This window comes from Eptatretus burgeri, chromosome 18 (assembly GCF_056783735.1).
Source record: "Eptatretus burgeri isolate ZD-2024b chromosome 18, Ebu_testis_v1, whole genome shotgun sequence".
NCBI classification, from domain to species: domain Eukaryota; kingdom Metazoa; phylum Chordata; class Myxini; order Myxiniformes; family Myxinidae; genus Eptatretus; species Eptatretus burgeri.
Window position 1 is genome coordinate 26,815,015 of NC_140978.1, and position 24,122 is coordinate 26,839,136.

Sequence of the window (24,122 nt, forward strand, 5' to 3'; positions counted from 1 at the left end):
GGGCAATCGCTTTTTAAATGTCCCGATTCACCACAGATAAAACAAGTTGTGGTCTCCGTTGCGATATAAATCTGGTAATTGCGGTTTTTATTTTTTAAAGTCATAACTGCATTGAGCGATTGAGCGTTGTTTTTTAGAATGATATAGCAATGACGTCGGAACGACATGATGTGGCGAACTGAAGCGTCAGAGCGGAGACGAAGTGGAATCATGGAGATTCGTGACACAACTGTGCCAAAAACGCTTAATGCAGCTACAATCTCCTCACTCGAGAAGAAGGGCGGGATGTTGGACAGTGTTAATTTTACCGCCATCGTATCGAGATAACTAACGTTAACGAAGACGTCTGGCGGAACGGATAGACCGGTTTCGACCGCCTGAGCCACGTGTCGCTCCTCCGACAAGAAAACCACGACACGTTGGCTCATTTTCGAAGCGGCGAGAACATTCTCGATTCCTACGAGCTCTCCCAGAGCCATCACCACGTTCTCAACACTAACTCCATCAGGTGGAGTCATTGTCACTCCATTTTTCCGAGTGAGTGACTCGTACACACTACTGTGCAAACGTCCGTTTGCCATAGCTTAAAGCAAAAGAAGAGAAGTTTAAGTTTAACAAAGGAAAACCGTCACAAGCAACCAGCAAGTGGGTCAAATGAAGTATAAGGGAAAGGAAGAAGCGAAACCACCGATAAACGGCAGGCCTATGAAAACAAGGCAGATGAAAAAGTAGGCCCAGAAACCCGAAGGTTTCAAGGAAAACCCACAAAGCACCTACCGTGTGCGCTCTCCCTCTCTCTCTCTCTCTCTCGTCTCAGCAGGAAGGGAAACAGGGAAAAAAACTCCACAAACACGTACGGGGACACAGAGGGAAACGAAATAGGGACAGGAACAACACTAACACAGCACAGTACTCACAGCTGCACACACAGAGCCGCCATGACGCCACACCCATGCACGACTCACCAACGACCAGCAGGGGGCGAGAGAGAGAGAGAGAGAGAGAGAGAGAGAGAGAGAGAGAGAGAGAGAGAGAGAGAGAGAGAGAGAGAGAGAGAGAGAGAGAGAGAGAGAGAGAGAGAGAGAGAGAGAGAGAGAGAGAGAGAGAGAGAGAGAGAGAGAGAGAGAGGAAGAAGAAGTAGAAGAGAGAGAGAGAGAGAGAGAGAGAGAGAGAGAGAGAGAGAGAGAGAGAGAGAGAGAGAGAGAGAGAGAGAGAGAGAGAGAGAGAGAGAGAGAGAGAGAGAGAGAGAGAGAGAGAGAGAGAGAGAGAGAGAGAGAGAGAGAGAGAGAGAGAGAGAGAGAGAGAGAGAGAGAGAGAGAGAGAGAGAGAGAGAGAGAGAGAGAGATATATATATATATATATATATATATATATATATATATATATATATATATATATATATATCTCAAGGAGCATTCAACAACTTGCTTGTGGAACTTGCCTCAGAAGATGAGTGGTGTCGTGCCAACTTTCAGAGGATGCATCCAACACTCTTGAATGAGCTAGTGGAGGGTGTCAGTCCACGGATAGCGAGGAGATGCATGACATTCAGGGACACCTTGCTACTGAGCGAGTCCCAATAACTCCTGTTTTGGCCACAAGTAATGCAGCACTAAAACGAGCATTAACTCTCACGACACATACACAACCCTCACACGAGTAACCCACACACCATGACCACGAGACGAGCGCATGCACACCCATACACCAGTGCACGTATACACACACCCTTACACCAGTGCACACACACAGATATACACACAAACAATCAAATAGAGATTTTGAAAACCATCCCTGGGAACATGACCACGACACTGGTAATGGGGCTCAGTGACGACACTGAAAAGAGCTCTGGGAACAAAACTCGGAGAACAACACAACTTCACAAGTTAACCCATGAATCACGATCCTTCACCGAAATGAAGGTGGATACTTCAACTCCTGGTGAAACTAGAATTATGGAGATAATCAACGACACACGCACACGCACACACACACACGAACACGCACACACACACACACACACACACACACACACACACACACACACACGAACACACACACACGAACACACACACACACACACACACACACAAACACGAACACGCACACACACACAAACACGAACACTCACGAACAGGCACACGCACACGAACACATGAACACGCACACACACACACACACACACACACACACACACGAACACGCACACACACACGAACACAAACGCACACACACGCACACAAACACACACACACACACACACACACGAACATGCACACACACACACACACGAACACACACGCACACACACACACACACAAACACACACACACGAACACGCACACACACACACACGAACACACACACACACACACGCACACACACACACACACGAACACACACGCACACACACACACACACACACGAACACGCACACATACACACAAACACACACGCACACACACACACACACAAACACACACACACACACACGAACACGCACACACACACACACACGAACACACACGCACACACACACACACACACACACACACACGAACACACACACACACACACGAACACACACACACACGAACACGCACACACACACACGAACACACACGCACACACACACACACGAACACACATGCACACACACACCTCGTTTTTTTTCTTCAATTCTGTTCCTCACGATATGATGATATATTATTATATAAGAATGTTGCACAATATATGAAGATATACTATTATATAAGAATGTTCCACACAATACGATGATATATTATTATATGAAAATGTTACACACGATATGATGATATATTATTATATGAGAATGTTACACACGATATGATGATATATTATTATATGAGAATGTTACACACAATACGATGATACATTATTATATGAGAATGTTACACACGATATGATGATATATTATTATATAAGAATGTTCCACACAATACGATGATACATTATTATATGAGAATGTTACACACGATATGATGATATATTATTATATAAGAATGTTCCACACAATACGATGATATATTATGATATGAGAATGTTACACACGATATGATGATATATTATTATATGAGAATGTTACACACGATATGATGATATATTATTATTTGAGAATGTTCCACACAATACGATGATATATTATTATATGAGAATGTTACACACAATACGATGATATATTATTATATGAGAATGTTACACACGATATGATGATATATTATGATATGAGAATGTTACACACGATATGATGATATATTATTATATGAGAATGTTACACACGATATGATGATATATTATTATTTGAGAATGTTCCACACAATACGATGATATATTATTATATGAGAATGTTACACACAATACGATGATATATTATTATATGAGAATGTTACACACGATATGATGATATATTATTATATGAGAATGTTACACACAATACGATGATATATTATTATATGAGAATGTTACACACGATATGATGATATATTATTATATGAGAATGTTACACACGATATGATGATATATTATTATTTGAGAATGTTCCACACAATACGATGATATATTATTATATGAGAATGTTACACACGATATGATGATATATTATTATATGAGAATGTTCCACACAATACGATGATATATTATGATATGAGAATGTTACACACGATGTGATGATATATTATTATATGAGAATGTTCCACACAATACGATGATACATTATTATATGAGAATGTTACACACGATATGATGATATATTATTATATGAGAATGTTACACACAATACGATGATATATTATTATATGAGAATGTTACACACGATATGATGATATATTATGATATGAGAATGTTACACACGATACGATGATATATTATGATATGAGAATGTTACACACGATATGATGATATATTATTATATGAGAATGTTCCACACAATATGATGATATATTATTATATGAGAATGTTACACACAATATGATGATATATTATTATATGAGAATGTTACACACAATATGATGATATATTATTATATGAGAATGTTACACACGATATGATGATATATTATTATATGAGAATGTTACACACGATATGATGATATATTATTATATGAGAATGTTGCACACGATATGATGATATATTATTATATGAGAATGTTACACACGATATGATGATATATTATGATATGAGAATGTTACACACGATATGATGATATATTATTATATGAGAATGTTACACACAATACGATGATATATTATTATATGAGAATGTTACACACGATATGATGATATATTATGATATGAGAATGTTACACACGATATGATGATATATTATTATATAAGAATGTTCCACACAATACGATGATATATTATTATATGAGAATGTTACACACGATATGATGATATATTATTATATGAGAATGTTACACACAATATGATGATATATTATTATATGAGAATGTTACACACAATACGATGATATATTATTATATGAGAATGTTACACACGATATGATGATATATTATTATATGAGAATGTTACACACGATATGATGATATATTATGATATGAGAATGTTACACACGATATGATGATATATTATTATATAAGAATGTTCCACACAATACGATGATATATTATGATATGAGAATGTTACACACGATATGATGATATATTATGATATGAGAATGTTACACACGATATGATGATATATTATTATATGAGAATGTTACACACGATATGATGATATATTATGATATGAGAATGTTACACACGATACGATGATATATTATTATATAAGAATGTTCCACACAATACGATGATATATTATTGTATGAGAATGTTCCACACAATACGATGATATATTATTATATGAGAATGTTACACACAATATGATGATATATTATTATATGAGAATGTTACACACAATACGATGATATATTATTATATGAGAATGTTACACACGATATGATGATATATTATTATATGAGAATGTTACACACGATATGATGATATATTATTATATCAGAATGTTACACATGATATGATGATATATTATTATATGAGAATGTTACACAATATATGATGATATATTATAATATGAGAATGTTACACACTATATGATGATATATTATTATATGAGAATGATACACACGATATGACAATATATTATTATTTGTGAATATTACACACGATATGATGATGTATTCTTATCTGAGAGTGTTACACACTATATGATGACATTATTATATGAGAATGTTCCACACTATATGATATATTATTATTTGAGAATGTTACACACCACATGAAATATTATTATATGAGAATGTCACACACCATATGATGATATATTATAATGTGAGAATGTTACACACTATATGATGATATATTATTATATGAGAATGTTACACACTATATGATGATATATTGTTATATATGAATGTTACACACTATATGATGATTTTTTGTTATATATGAATGTTACACACTATATGATGATATATTATTATATGAGAATGTTACACACGATATGATGATATTTTATTATCAGGTCAGGTATGGGAGCATGTGCCAGAACAGCGCGTCGCTGCGTCCACTTTCCGCCGGTACTCCAGGGGCCTCCGTCTGGCCATCCCCCAGGCAGATGCCAGGCCCATCCCCATCTGCTTGAGATGATGGTCAACCTGTTGCAACCATGAGGCACGTGGTCGACCCACTGGCCTCCTCCACTCATGAGACTCCCTCGCTGAGAGAATCTGGTGAGCAGGATCAGCGTCAGGAAAACGAGCCACATGTCCATACAGCCGCAACTGACGCTCACGGACTATGCAGGTAACAAATCTCATCCGAGTCTCTCTCAGCAACCGCTCGTTGGACACAAAATCCGACCAGCGATAGCCAAGGATTCTCCGAAGAGACCTGGTACCAAAGGAATTAAGTCTCCGTCTCAGATCCTTGGTCAGAGTCCAAGTCTCGCACCCATAGAGCAAGACTGGAAGTACCAAGGACCTGAAGACTCGGACTTTCGTCCTCCCGCACAGGTACCGGCAGCGCCACACCCCATGATCCAGTGAATCCATGACTCCCCAGGCCCGACCCAGACGTCTATTGACCTCTGACTCGCAGCCAACAGAGACATGAATATCACTGCCAAGGTAAGTGAATCTCTCCACGACCTCAACATCCTCACCACAAACAGACACAGACAGGACAGCAGCATCCAAGATGTCACCGAAAGCCTGGATCTTAGTTTTGACCCAAGAAACCCGTAATCCCAACGGCTCCGACTCCTCATTCAGCACCTCGAGGGCCCCCAAGAGGATGTCTAAAGTCTCCGCAAAGATGACTGCATCATCTGCAAAGTCAAGGTCCGAGTCTTGACATTCCCAAATGACGCACCGCAACTTGATCTCTCCGAGATCCTCCCTAGAATCCAGTCCATACAAGTGCTGAAAAGTGTGGGGGCAAGTACACATCCCTGACGAACTCCAGTAACAACTGGAAATAAGTCAGAGATGGTACCACCACACTTCACAGCACTCTCAGTACCAGAGTAGAGTTCAGACATCAGATCGATCAGTTTTGGTGGCACCCCACGAAGACCAAGAATCCTCCAGAGGACATCCCGATTCACTGAATCGAATGCTTTACAGAGATCAACATAGGCTGCAAGCAGCCCCTGCCGAAACTCTCGTCTGCGTTCGGTGAGGACACGAAGTGCAAGGATACGGTCAATCATTGACCTCTTTGGTGTAAAGCCTGACTGCTCTGGACGCTGGTGCTCAAGCAGATGGTGGCGAACCCTATCGAGAATTATCCGAGCAAAGACCTTGCCCGGCACTGAGAGCAGCGTCACCCCTCGGTAGTTGTTGCAGTCTTGGCGATCACCCTTCCCTTTCCAGAGAGGGACAACAAGGCCCCTCTTCCAGTCAGTTGGGATGATGCCTGTGTTCCAGGCAGAGCACAAAACTGCATGCAACAACACGAGTGCAGCATTTCCACCAGCCTTGAGAAGTTCGGCATGGATGCCACAGATCCCTGGAGCTTTGCCCCGTTTCAACTGGTTCACCGCAGCCCGTGTTTCCACAAGCGTAGGTGGACCACAGTTGATTCGAGGGTCAGCAACAGGGATTGTAACACCCTTGACGTCCAACTCGACAGCTGGGGGATCAGCCTGGTACAACCGCTCAAAGTAACCGGCCCAGCGGGCCTTCACTTCAGACTCCTCTGTCAAGAGCCTACCATTCTCTGCTCGAACTGTAGTGCTCCGAGGGATGGGCTTGGATGAACGTAATGCGCGAATTCCCCTGTAAGCGGGACGAGAATCACCTGTCCACAGGTGATGCTCTACCCCCTCACAGATTCCTCGCACATAGGCCTCCTTGTCCACCCTCAGTGTACGTACAGTTTTACGCCTCAGCTCCCTGAACAGCTCAGCTCTGCCATTCAGCCTGGCCCTGCGACTCTGGTCAATGGTATCCAGTGTCCCTTGAGAGACAAAATTCTTCTTTGCCCTGCGGTGAGCTCCAAGGCATCCACCGGCAACATCAAGGACGGTGGTCTTGAAGGCGCTCCACAACTCTTCAGGACCCCCCAAAGTACCCAGACCCCCCCAAGTGTCCACTCAGCCTGTTCGCAAACTCCTCAGCTACTCTCTCATCCCTGAGCTTTGCAACATCCAGCCTCGGCTGGGATGGTACCATTCTCCAGGATTTAAGGTGCAGCTTTAGAGTTGCTACAACAAGCCTGTGGTCAGTATTGAGGAACTGAGCACTCCGGTAGACCCTGCAGTTCTGGATCATCCTCCAACGACCGTCAATGAGGACGTGGTCAATCTCCTTTGCCACACCGCCAGCGTTGGAATACCAAGTCCAGCGATGAGCTTGCGGGTGCTGAAACCATGAACCAGCCACCCTAAGTCCATGACTTCTTGCAAAGTCAAGGAACTTAGTGCTATTCTGGTTCATAGTTCCTGACCCATGGGGACCAACACACACCTCATAACCATCCCTATCAGTTCCAGTTGATGCATTGAAATCCCCCAAGACTAGAAGTGTATCTCGTCTGGGGCACTGATCAACCACAGACTCGAGTGTGGCGTAGAATGCATCCTTCACGGTGAGATCACTCGCCTCAGTCGGAGCATAAACAGAGACCAGGGAAATGACACCTAAGGAGTGACGAATCCTTAATCTCATAATACGCTCGTTGACCGGTGTTACCTCAATTATCATTGGGGTCAGCTTATTGGACACAGCTACAGCAACTCCTTGGGTATGGTAACCATCAGAGCGACCTGACCAATAGTAGGTATAACCACCCACCATTATCTCGCCGCAATCCGGTCTCCGAACCTCAGAGAGAGCTGCAATCCCGATGTCCAAACGCTTGAGCTCAGATGATAACAGAGACAGGTGATCATCCTCTCTTAGGGATAGGACATTCCAGGCACCCACCCGAAGGGACCGCCTCAGGTTAACCCAAGGAGACTGCCGTCTGGTGGATGACACCTCAGCACCACTCCGACACACTCTCCCGCAATCTGACCCAGGGATGTTACCCCGTGGTTTCCCTCCTATCAAAGATTGGGGGTCCCGAAGGCTTTGCCCCAATCCCATCATCCGGTGAGCTGCCCTGCGAAGGGAAGCTGCACAGGAGGTACTCCCACGGAGTGGGTTTTCAGATTTTTTTGCGTTTTTGCGTTTTGCGGAATGAAGGGTTTTACGGTGGCCGGAGTGCAAATCCTGCCACCAACCTCCTAATAAGAAGTGACCCAACTGCAGGAGGACGTCCGCAGACACAGTTGGGCACTAGATATGGATGGCCGTTGGCTCACAAGGAGCTCCTCCGCCCTTTGACAGGTTTTGTTTTTAATCCTGATGGGTGTCCATATCCAAACACCCTCCTCACCAGAAATCCTGGTGGGGGAGACGGTTTAGTCGCCGACAACCCGACCATGGAACAGGTTAGTACAGGTTTACATGGTACCTGTAGCAGGTCACAGATCGAACCTGACCTGACACTCATTTTATTATATGAGAATGTAACACACTATATGATGATATATTACTGCATGAGAATGTTACACACTATATGATGATATTTTATTCTCGGAGAATGTCTCTTACTGCACAATGATGCACGATTTTCGCGGATAACGCATCACGAATACATCTTACAAACGAGTCACCGATGTTCGTCAACATCCGCACACGACACGATTATCAAAAGCTGTCGCCGACAATCTCACTGCATTGCATCGGTAAGTGTGCGTGGCCCGATCAGACCAGCGAATGTTTCACATCAGTCATGTCCAGTGAGTGACGTAGATATCCTGGTGTTGGCTTAATGGTTATGATGGTTGGCTTGTGATCCTAGGGTCCTGAGTTTGAGCCCTGTTGGCTGTTAAATTAACACCAGGTGGGGTTGACTCAGCCTGTCATTCTTCCTAGGTCGGAAAAATGAGTACCAGTGTACTGGTAGAGGGGCACAGCATCAGCGACACAGCCGTGTTCCAAGAAATGATAGCTACCTGGTAGCCAAGCTGCCATACACAATAACAGAAGAGTGACGCAGATGGAATCTGCCGAGCTGGTGGGATTGGTGGTATTGTACGAGCTCCACTCCCCTCTCCTTATCCCCATGGATCATTATCTTTGAGATTGACGTCAATTTGAAAGGGAAAAATTTGTTCATGTTTTATCATGATACACTTTCACAAACCAAAGTTGTGACGTCATAACAAGCTGAAATCATTAATTTTATAACACAAGAGCAAATTCAATGTTATATTGTATTTTTTTAAAAGCCCTTACATGTGCTAGTTTAAAATTGGAGTTGAAATACTCCTGGAATATTGGATAGTTGGCGACATTTATTGATACATGCAGTGCTAAAGGCATTTGTGAGGTCGGTTATGTCAGGATGAGTTAGTTATCCTTTGTAGTATTTTGGTTTAATTGTTAATTTTTCCCGTTTGTTTTATTATTATTTTTCAACTTGTATTTGTCCACTCTTTGATTTCTTCTTCTTGTATTCAATATTGCCGACCAAAGTGGGTTGATTTACCATGCATGCTCTTTGTGATTTTGTCATGAAAGGGCTTCGAAATTCAGTCTACTTCTATCATCCCTCTATCCTACCTCCATCATCCCTCTATCTTTCCTCCATCACCCTTATATAATCCCTCTGTCATCCTTCTATCATCCTTCTCTCGTCCCTCTCAGGTCCAATGACTCAATTAATGGCAAGAAAGATACTCGAGAAGCGCAGCTTTTCTATGCCAAGGGCATTGTGTTTCGATCACAATTCCTCAAGGGGACGCTGCAGGACATGAATGCTATGTGACACCTTTGTGACACGTGACACAAACTTGTACAGTGACGTAACACCCTCGTGGAATTAAATGGTTGCAAAACTCAACAGGGGATTTGAATGATGGAAGAAGAAGAAAAAAAATACTACTTCTGTTGTCTTCTTCACATTTTTAGCTCAACTGGACTTTAATCAGTTGAGCTTATGCGATCGAACAGTATCTGCAGGTGAGTCAGTCAGTTAGTTTGTAAACACTTCAGTCATTATCGCTTGAACCAAACACACGATTTTGATGAAACTTGGCCAAAAGCTTCATATCTGATAACGAACGAAGGTGTATAACTGAAACGACACAAACGATTTCGATGAAACTTTACTACAACCTCCATCACCTTGGATGTACCAAAGTTTGTTCATGGCATTAAAAGGGCCCAAAGGGGGTCGATGGGGAGGGGGTTGCCCTCCAAAAGAGTTTTTTGCTTTCTTATCAGAAACTACACACCCAATTCTGACGAAACTTGACCACCACCTTCATCACCCATGATGGACCAAAATTTGTTCACGCTGTTTAAAATTTTTTAGTCAAAAGGTGTTTACAGGAGGCGGGGGGCTTACCCCCAGAATAGGTATTTGCGATAACAATGGTTTATTGGTACATCTTGCTGATTCCATCCCACGCTGACTTCCTCTTCAGTATCATTATTTTATCAGGCGAGCACCCAGGGATACTGCCCCCTTTTTTGTTTGAATATTTATTCATGTCGGTGTTTTGTAATCTTCAAGACTTTTTGTCCCATTAGAACGATCGTGTCCCACTGTTTGCCACGGACTTTCATATATATATATATATATATATATATATATATATATATATATATATATATATATATATATATATATATATATATATATATATATATATATATATATATATATATATATATATATATATATATATATATATATATATATATATATATATATATATATATATATATATACATATTGGTACCATACTCTGTGCAGTGCATCGGTGCTGCCGAAGCAGTCTCCTTGGCTATGGGGTACAATCCTGGACGGGTCGCCACTTCGACACAGGAAACCAGCAATCTGGCACTCATTTTGCCGACCTTGGAAGGATGACAGGCAGTCAGTCCCACCTGGTATCAATTCAATTGTTGGATCATAAGCCCACCACCCCAACTATTCCGCCAACACCAGGCAATAATATATATATATATATATATATATATATATATATATATATATATATATATATATATATATATATATATATATTGTTATGGGCCGGCGGGGTCGGGTGAGAAGACCACAAGGTGGGGGAAGCGACGTCGATTCCCACCAGACTCCCTGGAATTGTAGGCCGTCGCTCATGGATAATTCCATGACGCGGTGATTCGCATAACGGACAGTGGACGCCAATAACTCAACCGCGTGACCTCGGGTCCTCCCGTCTATGGAATCAGGTTACCTAATTAACCACGTGGTTTAATTACCGGGGAACCACACTCTCAGTACGCCTTGTCTGAACCGTATCACTCTACCGGATCGGATCACTTTTCTGGATCGGATGCAGCCAAGCGACACTGCCAAGGACGTACCGGCTAGAAGGAATGCATCGTTGGGAATAAAGACCCGGCTCAACTTGGATTCGAACCATGCTGGACCAATGAGAGAAAAGACAAAGGTGAGCTGGGAACATTCCTAAAGATAATTATTTATTAACAAACAAGCGTGGAAAAACATGTGGTACGACAAAGATTTATTGGGTATGTAACACAGCGATAGAGGAGAGAGGTGTGGTGTGTGACAATAATACAAGCAAATTACTAAAGCAGACACAGAGCAGACTTGATGTGAGATTTATAACAATAACAACAATAATGCTCTTCGACAGGCTTACTTAACAGACAGGTGTCAGCACACTCAGACACACACACACACACACAGAAAAAGAAACCCCAATGAGAAGGGACTTTTGCAACCAGAGAGGGAGGGGGTTGAGCTTATGCTCTCGGTACCTGGGATGTTTCGGGGGAGGGGATGCTCCATGGTGCGGTACCCGACAGTAGTAGTGTTGTTCTGGCCACAGCCGCACGTGTGGAGATCGTGTTCTGAAGGAGGAACTTGAGTGGAGAAATGTGGAGTCCAGAGTGCGAGGGTGGAGCAGTAGGCAGAACCAGGCAGGAGGCGAGGTCGACGTCGTGTGGGCGGAGACGAGGAGCAGGAGGCGGATCATCAAGGCGAGACATGGGCGGAGTCAAGAGGCAGGAACACACCACGTGAAAACACCACTCCGAACAACCAACACTTTTCAACACGGTCACACGGAGGATTTCTCCGTCCTTTATAGAGCCCGAGGCTTGGGGGAGGGACCATGCCGAATCCAACGTCATCGCCCGAGTCGGGCGCTATGACTGGCTCCGACCCTTCACGTGGTCCGCCAGCCTCGGCCGGGTTTCGGGCAGACACTGGTGCAGCCCGCCCACCTTGCTGCCAAAGCATACGTGACTCACCGCACATGTCTGGTTTTTGGGTAGACGTTGATGCACGGTTATGGTAGACGAGACGAGACGAGGGGGAAAGCAGGCAGATTTACCTCAGAAAAGTAAAAGAGTGGAGATAAAAGGGGAAAATGATTTTATAATCCTAACTATTAGACCATCACAACGCACTCCCTGTCATCCCGCTAGACAAAAGGTTGGGGACTATCTACACGTACAATAATGGGATAACTGTCTTGGGACACCTATCTGTTGAATTCTTGTAGTTCCGAGAACCGCAACAATATATATACATATACATATATATACATATACATATATATATATATATATATATATATATATATATATATATATATATATATATACATATATATATATATATGTATATATATATATATATGTATATATATATATATATATATATATATATATATAGATATATATATATATATATATACATATATATATAGAAATATATATATATATATACCTATCTATACATATATACATATACATATATATATATATATATATATATATATATATATATATATATATATATATATATATATATATATATATATATATATATATATATATATATATATATATATATATATATATATATATATATATATATATATATATATATATATATATATATATATATATATATATATATATATATATATATATATATATATATATATATATATATATATATATATATATATATATATATATATATATATATATATATATATATATATATATATATATATATATATATATATATATATATATATATATATATATATATATATATATATATATATATATATATATATATATATATATATATATATATATATATATATATATATATATATATATATATATATATATATATATATATATATACCTATCTATACATATACCTATCTATACATATATATATATATACACCTATCTATATATATATATATATATATATATATATACACCTATCTATACATATATATATATATATATATATATATATATATATATATATATATATATATATATATATATACATATATATATATATATATATATATATATATATATATATATATATATATATATATATATATATATATATATATATATATATATATATATATATATATATATATATATATATATATATATATATATATATATATATATATATATATATATATATATATATATATATATATATATATATATATATATATATATATATATATATATATATACCTATCTATATATACATATATATATATATATATATATATATATATATATATATATATATATATATATACCTATATATATATACATATATATATATATATATATATATATATATATATATATATATATATATATATATATATACATTGTTATGGATCTGGAAGCCATATGCATTCAAAGATACAGATATCCCAAGAGTCAGTTATAGTCCAGGCATTATATGACAAATAAGGACTGAACCTCATACAAATTGCAACAGAAAATCTGATCTGTTCATTACTCATAAATGTGTCCTCTATAACATATAAAAAGTCCTTATGAATCCAGGTGGTGGAAATTTTTTTTTTTTATAAATTAAAATTATTTTTAATTTAATTTTATTTTATTTATTTATTTTTTCTAAAATGTTTCTGAACCGTACTCTGGTACCACTTTTTGCTACTTTATAATGGGATATTTGGCAACGCTCTAACTATATATGTAATACTAAACACATATTTCCATAGGAAGATCGTCTGGTTTTAATATTGAGATGACCCGTGCCTTCAGATATGACCTCTAAATGATTTAAATGCATTTATTATGGCCTGGCATATATACATTAATAGTGCATGCACTGATGTTCAACACAACTAACAATCTTCTTCTTCTTCTTCTTTCGCTGCTCCCATTAGGGGTCGCCACAGCGGATCATCCGTATGATCTGCATCGTGATTTGGCACATGTTTTACGCCGGATGCCCTTCCTGACGCAACCCTGGTCGCCTCTTACGACGCAGGGATATGGTACACCTATTTTAACCGGGGTATACACCGGCCCAGTACACTGGTACTCATTTCGCCGACCTCGGAAGGATGACAGGCTGAGTCAACCCCCTGGTGTATTAATTCAGTGGCCCAACGGGGCTTGAACTCAGGACCTTTTGGATCCCAAGCCGCTGCCCTAACCACTGTGCCAACACCAGGCTTCCAACACAACTAACAATGTGTGACGATTAAAAGTCATGTGCTTCTGAAGACATTATTTTAAAGTAACAGCACTACTTTACTATATAAGGAAACACAATATTTTAGGTTGTCTGGTTACTCAACCACTGGTTTCATCATCGTCATCGTCATCACATTCAGTCTGAAATGAATTTGCACACCTTGATCCTTTGCAGTTGCTACATGCAACAGAGCACTCAATGTCGTGCTTCTTGCATGTGCACCTTAGGCTGCTGCAATCTGTCTTGCAGCTGCATCTGATGACCTGTAGGAGTTCCTGGGGAGCTGGTGGTAAGTCAGTTTGGACAGGGAAGCCCCCCCATCACTTTCTCTCCATCTCCAGTCTGGCGGCAGGAGTTCATCCACGGTTCCCTTCCACTGCTGCACCTGGTAGTACACGCGGAGACTGTGGTACTTTGCTGCTGCAGAGGTAGGTGGTAGGCTCTGTGGCTGTATATCAGAAGTTCTAGTAGCCACCTTCTCACAAAAGTGCTTGTGTCGTAGTGAGTTCAGTCCCTCCCCAGGCTTACCATTGTTCAGGCAGACCAAAGCATTCTCTCCTGCTGCCCCAACATCTGATGTGGAAGCTGATGGTGTGTCAAACATTGTGGCCTGCTCATGGAAGTTATCACTGGTTGTGAATTTCTTGAGGGTGGCTCCTTTACCAATGCCATACAGGCGGGATGTAGTATCACACCCAAGGATCGCGTGGATGAAGAGAATGTGAGTGCACACACTGGGACCCAGTTGCTGCTTGAGATCCTTGATGTTCCAGACACGTGTGCTCTTTGTGCTCTTCTTTGGCTCAGGTTGGAAGAAGAGGTCATGTGACTCGAGCTTGGTATGGTAGATAAGGAGCATGAGCAGATCTGTATCATCACCGATGAGCACAGTGTTTGTTGTGGTTGAAGACTCCACTGCTTTCTGCACTATGAGGAGATCAGCATCACCTGAAGCATGATACATCTGACAGTTCTTCTTCTGCAGTTGGCTACTGAGTATGTTGATGAACTGTTGCTTGTTTATGTTGTTTGCGAGGAACTCGTCTTTCTTCATTGTAACAGGCATGCCCTCATCAAAAGTCACGGTTGCTCCAAGCCTCCTACCTGCTCGTCTCTGGTGTGTCATGTCCTTGGTACCCTCAGAACCATCGAAAACGACAATTGCCTCCCCATACTTTATTGTGACATACTTGGTGTACAACCTGCAGATGTTATTGTATGTGTATCCATGTGTCCATGGGATGCGCTGAACAAGTGCTCCACCATCCAGCACATACTGAACCTGGCCTGTGATCCCTGGAAGGTCAGGTGTGAGGAGGGCCCAGATGGCATCTGCTAGCACTGGCTTCTGTGGCTGTCGAAGCATTAAGGAGGTGTCAAACAGTGCTGGTGGATGATTGCACATCTCATACTTGAATACCGACGCCAGATCTCGTGATGCTTTTGCAGCAACTGTGAGTCGCTGAAAAAGTACTTGAGGATCCACCTGCACTGCTTCACCACCAATCTTCACTGATGATTGCGTGCTCAAGGTGATTGCCTGATCCCTTTTCATGAATGTGTACTCAGCAGTGGTGTGTCCATCCACGCTGGCCAAGATGGTGTTCCCGATGGTCTTTGCCTTGTCAACATTCACAGTAGTGTGTGCATGGACCCCAAAAGAGACGCTGCGCAAGCTTGGATCAGGGCAGAAGGGGTTTCTTTCATGGAGATAGTTCAGAACTGCATGTGTCCTTCAGGTCACGTGCTTGCCTTGCATCTGTTATGTCCTTGTTTTGCTCACCAGTGTTGTAATTGACTCCTGTTAGCTCTTGCCTCTCATTGTTGACTTCAGCGCAAGCTGGCATGGCGAGGAGCAATGTTACACGCTGCTGTTCTGTCATTCCTCGCCCTTTTGTGAGGCCACCACTGGTCTTCATGCTTCTCATTAGCACTTGTTCAATGATGAGATCTACGGACAGGCCAGCCCATAGGCGATCACTTCTTCTGACCACATGGAATCCCTCTTCAAATCTCTGGTAGACATCTGGATGTTCCTCCTGGAGCTTGCACATTCATTTTTAGCTCGCCTGTTCGAAGAACAGAGAGCTTTCGCGATACCCCCGGCGTGAGCGTGAGCGTGAGCGTGAAAATGTTAAAGTTTTTGGTGCAAGTTATTTCCTTTCTCATGTTTTTATCTACCACACTATTTTTTACTGATTGAAATATACAAATACATATATTGCTTTAAAATTATTTGGATCAGACTTCACTGCAATGCTTTATAAAAAATATTATTCGATTAGTCTTTTAAAAACGATAAATGTATAAACAGGCGAGCATTGGGTGGCTTTGACACCAACTCTCTGGTTAAAGTACAGTAACTGAGCCAAATAACCACACATGGATTTCATTGATTGCACATTTTGCAACTTTCAACTTGACCGTTTTTACAATGCAAATCTCTTCAATTTGTTGTGAATTTCCTTTTGAACATGCACTGTACTGCACCCAATATCATGTGTCATGTAAAACAAAGTTTCTGGTAGATTTGTTTGTGTGGACATCACACAAGCAGACGTGCACAAATCCATTATTTTAACATGGGCGGCAATGGAGAAAAATGCCATCACCGATTTCAGTACTGTTCAATCATTTCCACCACTTGGATTCCTTAGGACTTTTGATATGTTATAGAGGACATATTTATGAGAAGAAACCAGTTGAAAGAGTTTCTGTTGCAATTTGTATGAGGTCATGTTGTATAATGCCTGTACTATTATTCTGTTAAGTACATGTGAGACAGGTCCCTTCCTTTTGTCGAGTGGGAGAATCAAAGGTGTGCGTTGCGATGTCCTTTTCGGTAGGTTATTAAATCTGTACATCGAACAACCATTCAACAAACCATCAAAAAAACCGACAACACCACTGAACAAGTGCTTCACTCGCCTTACCGGCGACTCGCTGTCCAAGGCAGAATCTCTGGCAGTTCCTTCTCGGCTTCCACAAACTTTGTAACCTCTTTTTGACGAGTATGGGCACTCGTGGTGTGGGGGCGGGGTTTTCCTGGCATGGCCGAAATCCCGCCCAGAAAGGGCGGACCCATGGCAGCCCCGTCCAATCGGGGCAGACAGTGACGTCTGTTCCACCAAAGCTCCTCCCCGCTGAGGGACGTCCATCAAATCACCGACGCCATCCTCAGCATAGTTAGGTGGAAAAAGTTCGGTGGAGAGTGGTGTTACGTGTCCTCTATCTCGTGGTTATATATATATATATTTACGAATTTGGGAATTCGATTGCACACAACATTCAGGTTCCTTTAGTCAGCTATGTCCATAAGTGCTTGTTCCCGAGATAGCTCACCTTTCATTGTTTAAATGTTCAGAAATCGATTAGATGTGCTGCGGATCGATTTAATAGTTAAGGAACGAACAATGGAGACATCCCTCCCCCTCTTCTGCGAAGAGGAAGAAGAATCGTGCCGTCCCGTGACTCATGATGTCAACAACTCCCTCCCACCCGTGGTTGAGCAGCGGGATGGATCACGAGGGCATGAGTCAGGCCGGGCTTGGGGGAGGGGCGAGAAAAAGATAAGAGGAGATCGTCTCTTTGTTCCTGTGTGGAGTTGAGGAGTAAGCTTTTTTCTTCGGCAGAGGGGAGTCGTTCAGCAGACCGTCGGGTCCTGCTTGGCTTGCGTTAGGGTTGAGGCCTTCCGGACCGGGTCTCACTCCCGCAAGCGAGCATGTGGCGGCCTCGTGCGTTGCACAGCACGGACCTCGCGCTCGCTGCTGGGTGAACCCAGCGCGGAACGGACTGTGCCCCCTTGAGGAGGATCGCGACGAGGAGAGTCCGGTCGAGCCTTGCGAGGTAGAGGGGGCGAGTGCTGCGAACAGGTGCACGCGGAGCTTGGGGGTTATGGAAACCCCGGGACTCCTTGTGGTGGTGCTAATTCCCAGCGTGGTTGTTCCGGTGTGTGTGGTGTCGAAATGTGTGTTTGCGAGTGTGCCGAAATGCGTGCTTTCCAGCACGCATGGTGTGGATGAAGCACCATGTGTGGCTGAAACACCGTTTGTGGATGAAGAACCGTGTGTGGATGAGGCACCGTGTGTGGATGAGGCACCGTGTGTGGATGAAACACCGCTGTGGATGAAACACCGTGTGTGGATGAAACACTGCGTGTGGATTAAACACCGCGTGTGGATTAAACACCGCGTGTGGATTAAACACCGTGTGTGGATGAAACACCGCGTGTGGATTAAACACCGCGTGTGGATTAAACACCGCGTGTGGATTAAACACCGTGTGTGGATGAAACACCGCGTTTGGATTAAACACCGTGTGTGGATGAAACACTGCGTATGGATGAAACACTGCGTGTGGATTAAACACCGCGTGTGGATTAAACACCGCGTGTGGATGAAACACCGCGTTTTGATTAAACACCGTGTGTGGATGAAACACTGCGTGTGGATTAAACACCGTGTGTGGATTAAACACCGTGTGTGGATGAAACACCGCGTGTGGATGAAACACCGCGTGTGGATGAAACACCGCGTGTGGATGAAACACCGCGTGTGGATGAAACACCGCGTGTGTATGAAACACCGCGTGTGTATTAAACACCGCGTGTGGATTAAACACCGCGTGTGACAGGAACCGCGTGTGTGAGTAGTATGGTGTGTGTGAGAGAGACCGCGTGTGTGAGGTGGCGGTATGAGAGGGAGATGGCGGTTAGCATGCGGGAGACCGCAACCGCATGTCCGAGTGCCATGGTGGAGTGTGTGAGCGTCAGGGCACGTGAGAATGTGCGCGTGAGAGTACGACAAAGACTGTGCCTGACGAGGGACAAAAGCCGTGTAGCGGCCGTAGTGGTTTCGAGGACCGTGCCGGATTGGCACAGCAGCGAGCGCGGGGTCCATGCTGTGCTACGCACGAGGCCGCCACGTGCGCGTCTGTGCAAGTGAAATCCGGTCCGGAAACGTCCGTGGTGGATACAAGCCGATCCCGCGGGACGGACAGAAGTTAGGCTAGTGATGTGAATTCGGATCGGACGGGTTCTCCAAGCGAGCGTGTATGTAGAGCTCCATGTGGCCTGCACTGCACGTTCAATTCGCAGAGCGTGCGAAGCGGCTCCCCCGATGCATTATGCGTACCCTGGCTTGTGCAAGAAATCGTGCAGGGTCGGGGTGCGAGTGACGTCATCGGGGATTCCTCGGCGCGGGTTACGGACGGGCAGAGCACACGTGCTCGCGTGGGGAACCCCTCGAACGCGGGGCTTGCTTTGGGATGAGCAGTGACGTCGTGGCTGCAAGGTTGAAATCCGGCAGAAGGGAATCCCTGCCGGATGTTACCGTCCAAGGGGACGAGGTGCGCGAACAGCTGCCATGACGTCACGGGCAGGTTGCGAATTGCCGCGCTGGTGTGCGCAGGGGAAAAAAAAAAGCAAGCCTCACCACTTGGAGTGGACACGAGCCCCAGGCAGGGGGTGGAAGACCCCCTTGTTTGGGGGCACAGGAACTACAAGTTCGGGGGATGGGTTAGCGATAGTTAGACCGGCTTCATGGGGACATGGGTTGTACCTCATGGAGCCCGTGGAATGGATTAGTTAGAGGGGATTTCAGTTTAGATTTAGGAAATGGGAATTTTTGGATTTTTGGAGACATGGACAGACTGGAAATGTGTAGTGGAGACGTAGCTTAGCTACGTAGAGTAAATGGAACGTGCATGAGTTTTAAGGGATGACGAGGGAGCACGAGTTAGTCAAGGGATTTAGTTAGAAGGATGGCAGTGTGGAGTGTTGGTGTGAGTTGTGAAATGGAAAGTGTGTGAGGAATGAGAGTGGGACAGCGGGCCCAAGTGTGTGAATGGAGCGAATGTGGTATGCATGGTGCGAATGACTGGTTGGGGGGAGGAGTGATTCCCACCCAAGTGACCCCGAGGTCAGTTTAATGTTTGCTCGTGGATTAGTTAAATTTACGTAAAAGTTCGTTTTGTTGTTGGTGGCGAGAGAAGGTACGAAACCTGTTTGGAGGGGTGCAAGAGTTCATGGACCGGCTGGGAGCGTGGCTGTGGAAAGGTGAGTTTTGTTTAGTGGGCACCCCGGGCACCAGACTAGTCAGCCAGAGTAGGCCAAGGGCCCAAGAGGGGCCGGGATAGTGTCGTGGGTACGGGCGACCCGTCGGAAACGGGACTCATAGCGCCAGAATGCCACGGGGGCAGTGTAGTGGGCACGGGCGACCCTCGGAAAGGGACGCGGGGCATCAACACGCCACGTGGGCATCGGAGGGGGCAATGCCAGAGAGGGCAACCCCCCGCGTTTATAGGGAGCAGCTAGGCTCGGAGGCAGCCTGCGAGCCTGGGGGTACCATGGTTAGAGTTCGGCAGAGGGGGAATTCCTGCCAGTTGAGCCACGCTGCCCAGCCAGGAAATTGTGTGAGGGCACGTATGAAAATTTGAGGGCAAGGCCCAGATTTATAATGGACACTAACACAGACGATGGGAATTGTGGTTTTTAGAACCGATAGTTTTAAAGTGTGAGGGGTTTTTGGAAAGCCCCGGGGTAGTTTCAGGTGTAATAAATGTTAGGGTAGTTAAGAGATGTACCCCTTCGCACCATCCATCCCTTCGCTCGTTGTAGGCCACTGGACCCACCTTAGTCGATCGCTGAACTCTGAGGAGGCCATTCTGAGGCTTTGTTGGGCCTCGAGACAGGACGCCAGTCTCTCCCTCTTCCCCTCCAGAGAGGGAACGTAGGGGTTGGGAGTTGGTGAGGTGGACATGATAGGTTAGCCGGACAATGACGATAAAGGGGGTTAGGGAGCCGATTATAAAAGGGAAATAAAAATAAAGAGGGGATAAATTTTGTTGTGTTTTGTGGCAAATTAAGGGAGTGGATATGGACATAGACAAGCAAAGGTGATAGAGTGGGGAAAGACAGTAGGCTCGGTCCGAGCCCGCCTTCAGAGCGGCTGGCACCACCGCACTCCCTTCAGATCTGATGGAACCACACCAGAGGCCGGCCAGCTTCACCTGCCGGCCTGTTGTGCTGCAGCCGCCTGTTCTGCATGGGCTTGCCTTGCCATGCTTAGTTTGCCTGCCTCTGCCATGACCCCATGCCTGCTGCCCTTGTTTGCATTTGCCCCTGTGTCCATCCATCACCATGTGCGCCAGGAACATCCAGTTTTGCAAGGACTGCCCTGCAAGCAGCCCGTGCATCCATCATGTTCATTTGTGTTTTGCGACCATCTCCATCCATTCCCCTGCATCAATGAACTTTGAAATGACTTTTGCCTTTCCCCTTTCACAGATCACAAGTCCTGGGCCATGGTTAAGTAATGGATAAGTTGAGTGAAAATTGTAAATACGTGGAACCCCACCTGCATGTTTGTTTTAGCGCCGGGAATTTTAGTTAAGTTGTCCGAATGAGTCTGAGAGTTTGTTTAGTTAGTTACGCAGTGCATTATGTTTTTTATTTTTGGGACACATATAAAGAAATGTCGCACTCAGGGATCTGAAGGTGGAACGTACGAGGGGAAAACTTACACATGCTGGTCACACGAAAATTTGACGACTCGGAACGAGTCTGTATAAAGGGGAGGGGGTAGTGTTACGAATTTGGGAATTCGATTGCACACAACATTCAGGTTCCTTCAATCAGCTATGTCGATAAGTGCTTGTTCCCCACATAGCTCACCTTTCATTGTTTAAATGTTTAGAAATCGATTAGATGCGCTGTGGATCAATCTAATAGTTAGGGAACGGACAATGGAGACATCCCTCCCCCTCTTCTGCGAAGAGGAAGACGAATCCTGCCGCCCCGTGACTCATGATGTCAACAATTCCCTCCCACCCGTTGTTGAGTGGGGGAGTGGGGGAGGGAGTGGGGGAGGTTGAGGGGGGGGAATTCGTTCTCACCCGTGATCACCAGGGCATGAGTCATGCCGGGCGTGGGGGAGGGGGCAGGAGAAGGATAAGAGGAGATCGTCTCTTTGTTCGTGTGCGGAGTTGAGGAGTAAGCTTTTTGCTTCGGCAGAGGGGAGTCGTTCAGCAGACCGTCGGGTCCTGCTTGGCTTGCGTTAGGGTTGAGGCCTTTGGAAGCTTTTTTGCTTCGGCTGGCTCAGTGAGCTTCGGCTGCGGCCTGGCTCGGGAGGAGGCTTTTTGCTTTGGTGGTTCAGTGGGCCTTCGGCTTCTGTTTGGCTCGGGGGAGCTTTTTGCTTCGAGCTGCTTTGTTTTGGAAGGAAGTTGAGCCGGTCGCTCGGCTCAAACTGCGAGTGGTGGCTTCTTTTTCTTGGTTCATGGAGCTCTTTGTTCTCCATTTTGGTTCCCAGCTTGGTGCGACTCATCGACCTCTTCTTGGAGGTGGATCCTCGGAGAAGCGACGCATCGACGGGAAGGATCGGCGCCTCGTCTCACCAGCATGTGTTGAGAAGTGCAGGAGGATTCGCGGGAGCTCGGGAAGGATCGCGGCTCGCGGCGATTGGGTCCAGCTTGCTTTCGCTGGAGCCCGGGTCCGAACAACTTGAAAACCACACGAGGCGGAGAGGTTCGAGATAGGTTCTGAGTTTCAGCTCACCTGTCCTCCGAGCTGGAGCTCGTTTTTAAAGGCCTCTGCCAACATTTCTTGGGTGTGTGTGTGTGCGTACGTGTGTCCGTGGGCCCGTCTAATAAGTAGGAACTGCTGTTAAGTGCAAGTGACTGTACATAATAAGTAGACGGTTGTAGTTCTTTTCTCGTACTTTTGTTGCTTGTATAATTGCATACATGTTTTGACTTGTTTAATTGCATACGTGCTTTATTATAATAAATATCCTTGTGTGAATGTAAACCTGTTCGTTGCGTCCATTCCCTCATTGAACTGCCCCATCTTGCATTCGGAATATAGTTGGTTTTTAAATAGCCGGTAAAGTGATCGGGTCCAACGGGACTGCGCGATAATACCCTGCTCAGTTATCCCAAAAGGAAGCGAGCTGCTTAAGTGGCTCGTTTCCAAGCGGTCCCATTGAGGTACAATCTCTCGGTAACC

At 43.7% G+C, this 24,122-nt stretch overlaps 1 pseudogene; it reads right to left on the minus strand.

The window, feature by feature from the left end:
• Positions 1-15,219: 15,219 nt before the first annotated feature.
• Positions 15,220-17,571, minus strand: LOC147008781 (uncharacterized; annotated as a pseudogene).
• Between the last annotated feature and the right edge of the window lie 6,551 nt (positions 17,572-24,122).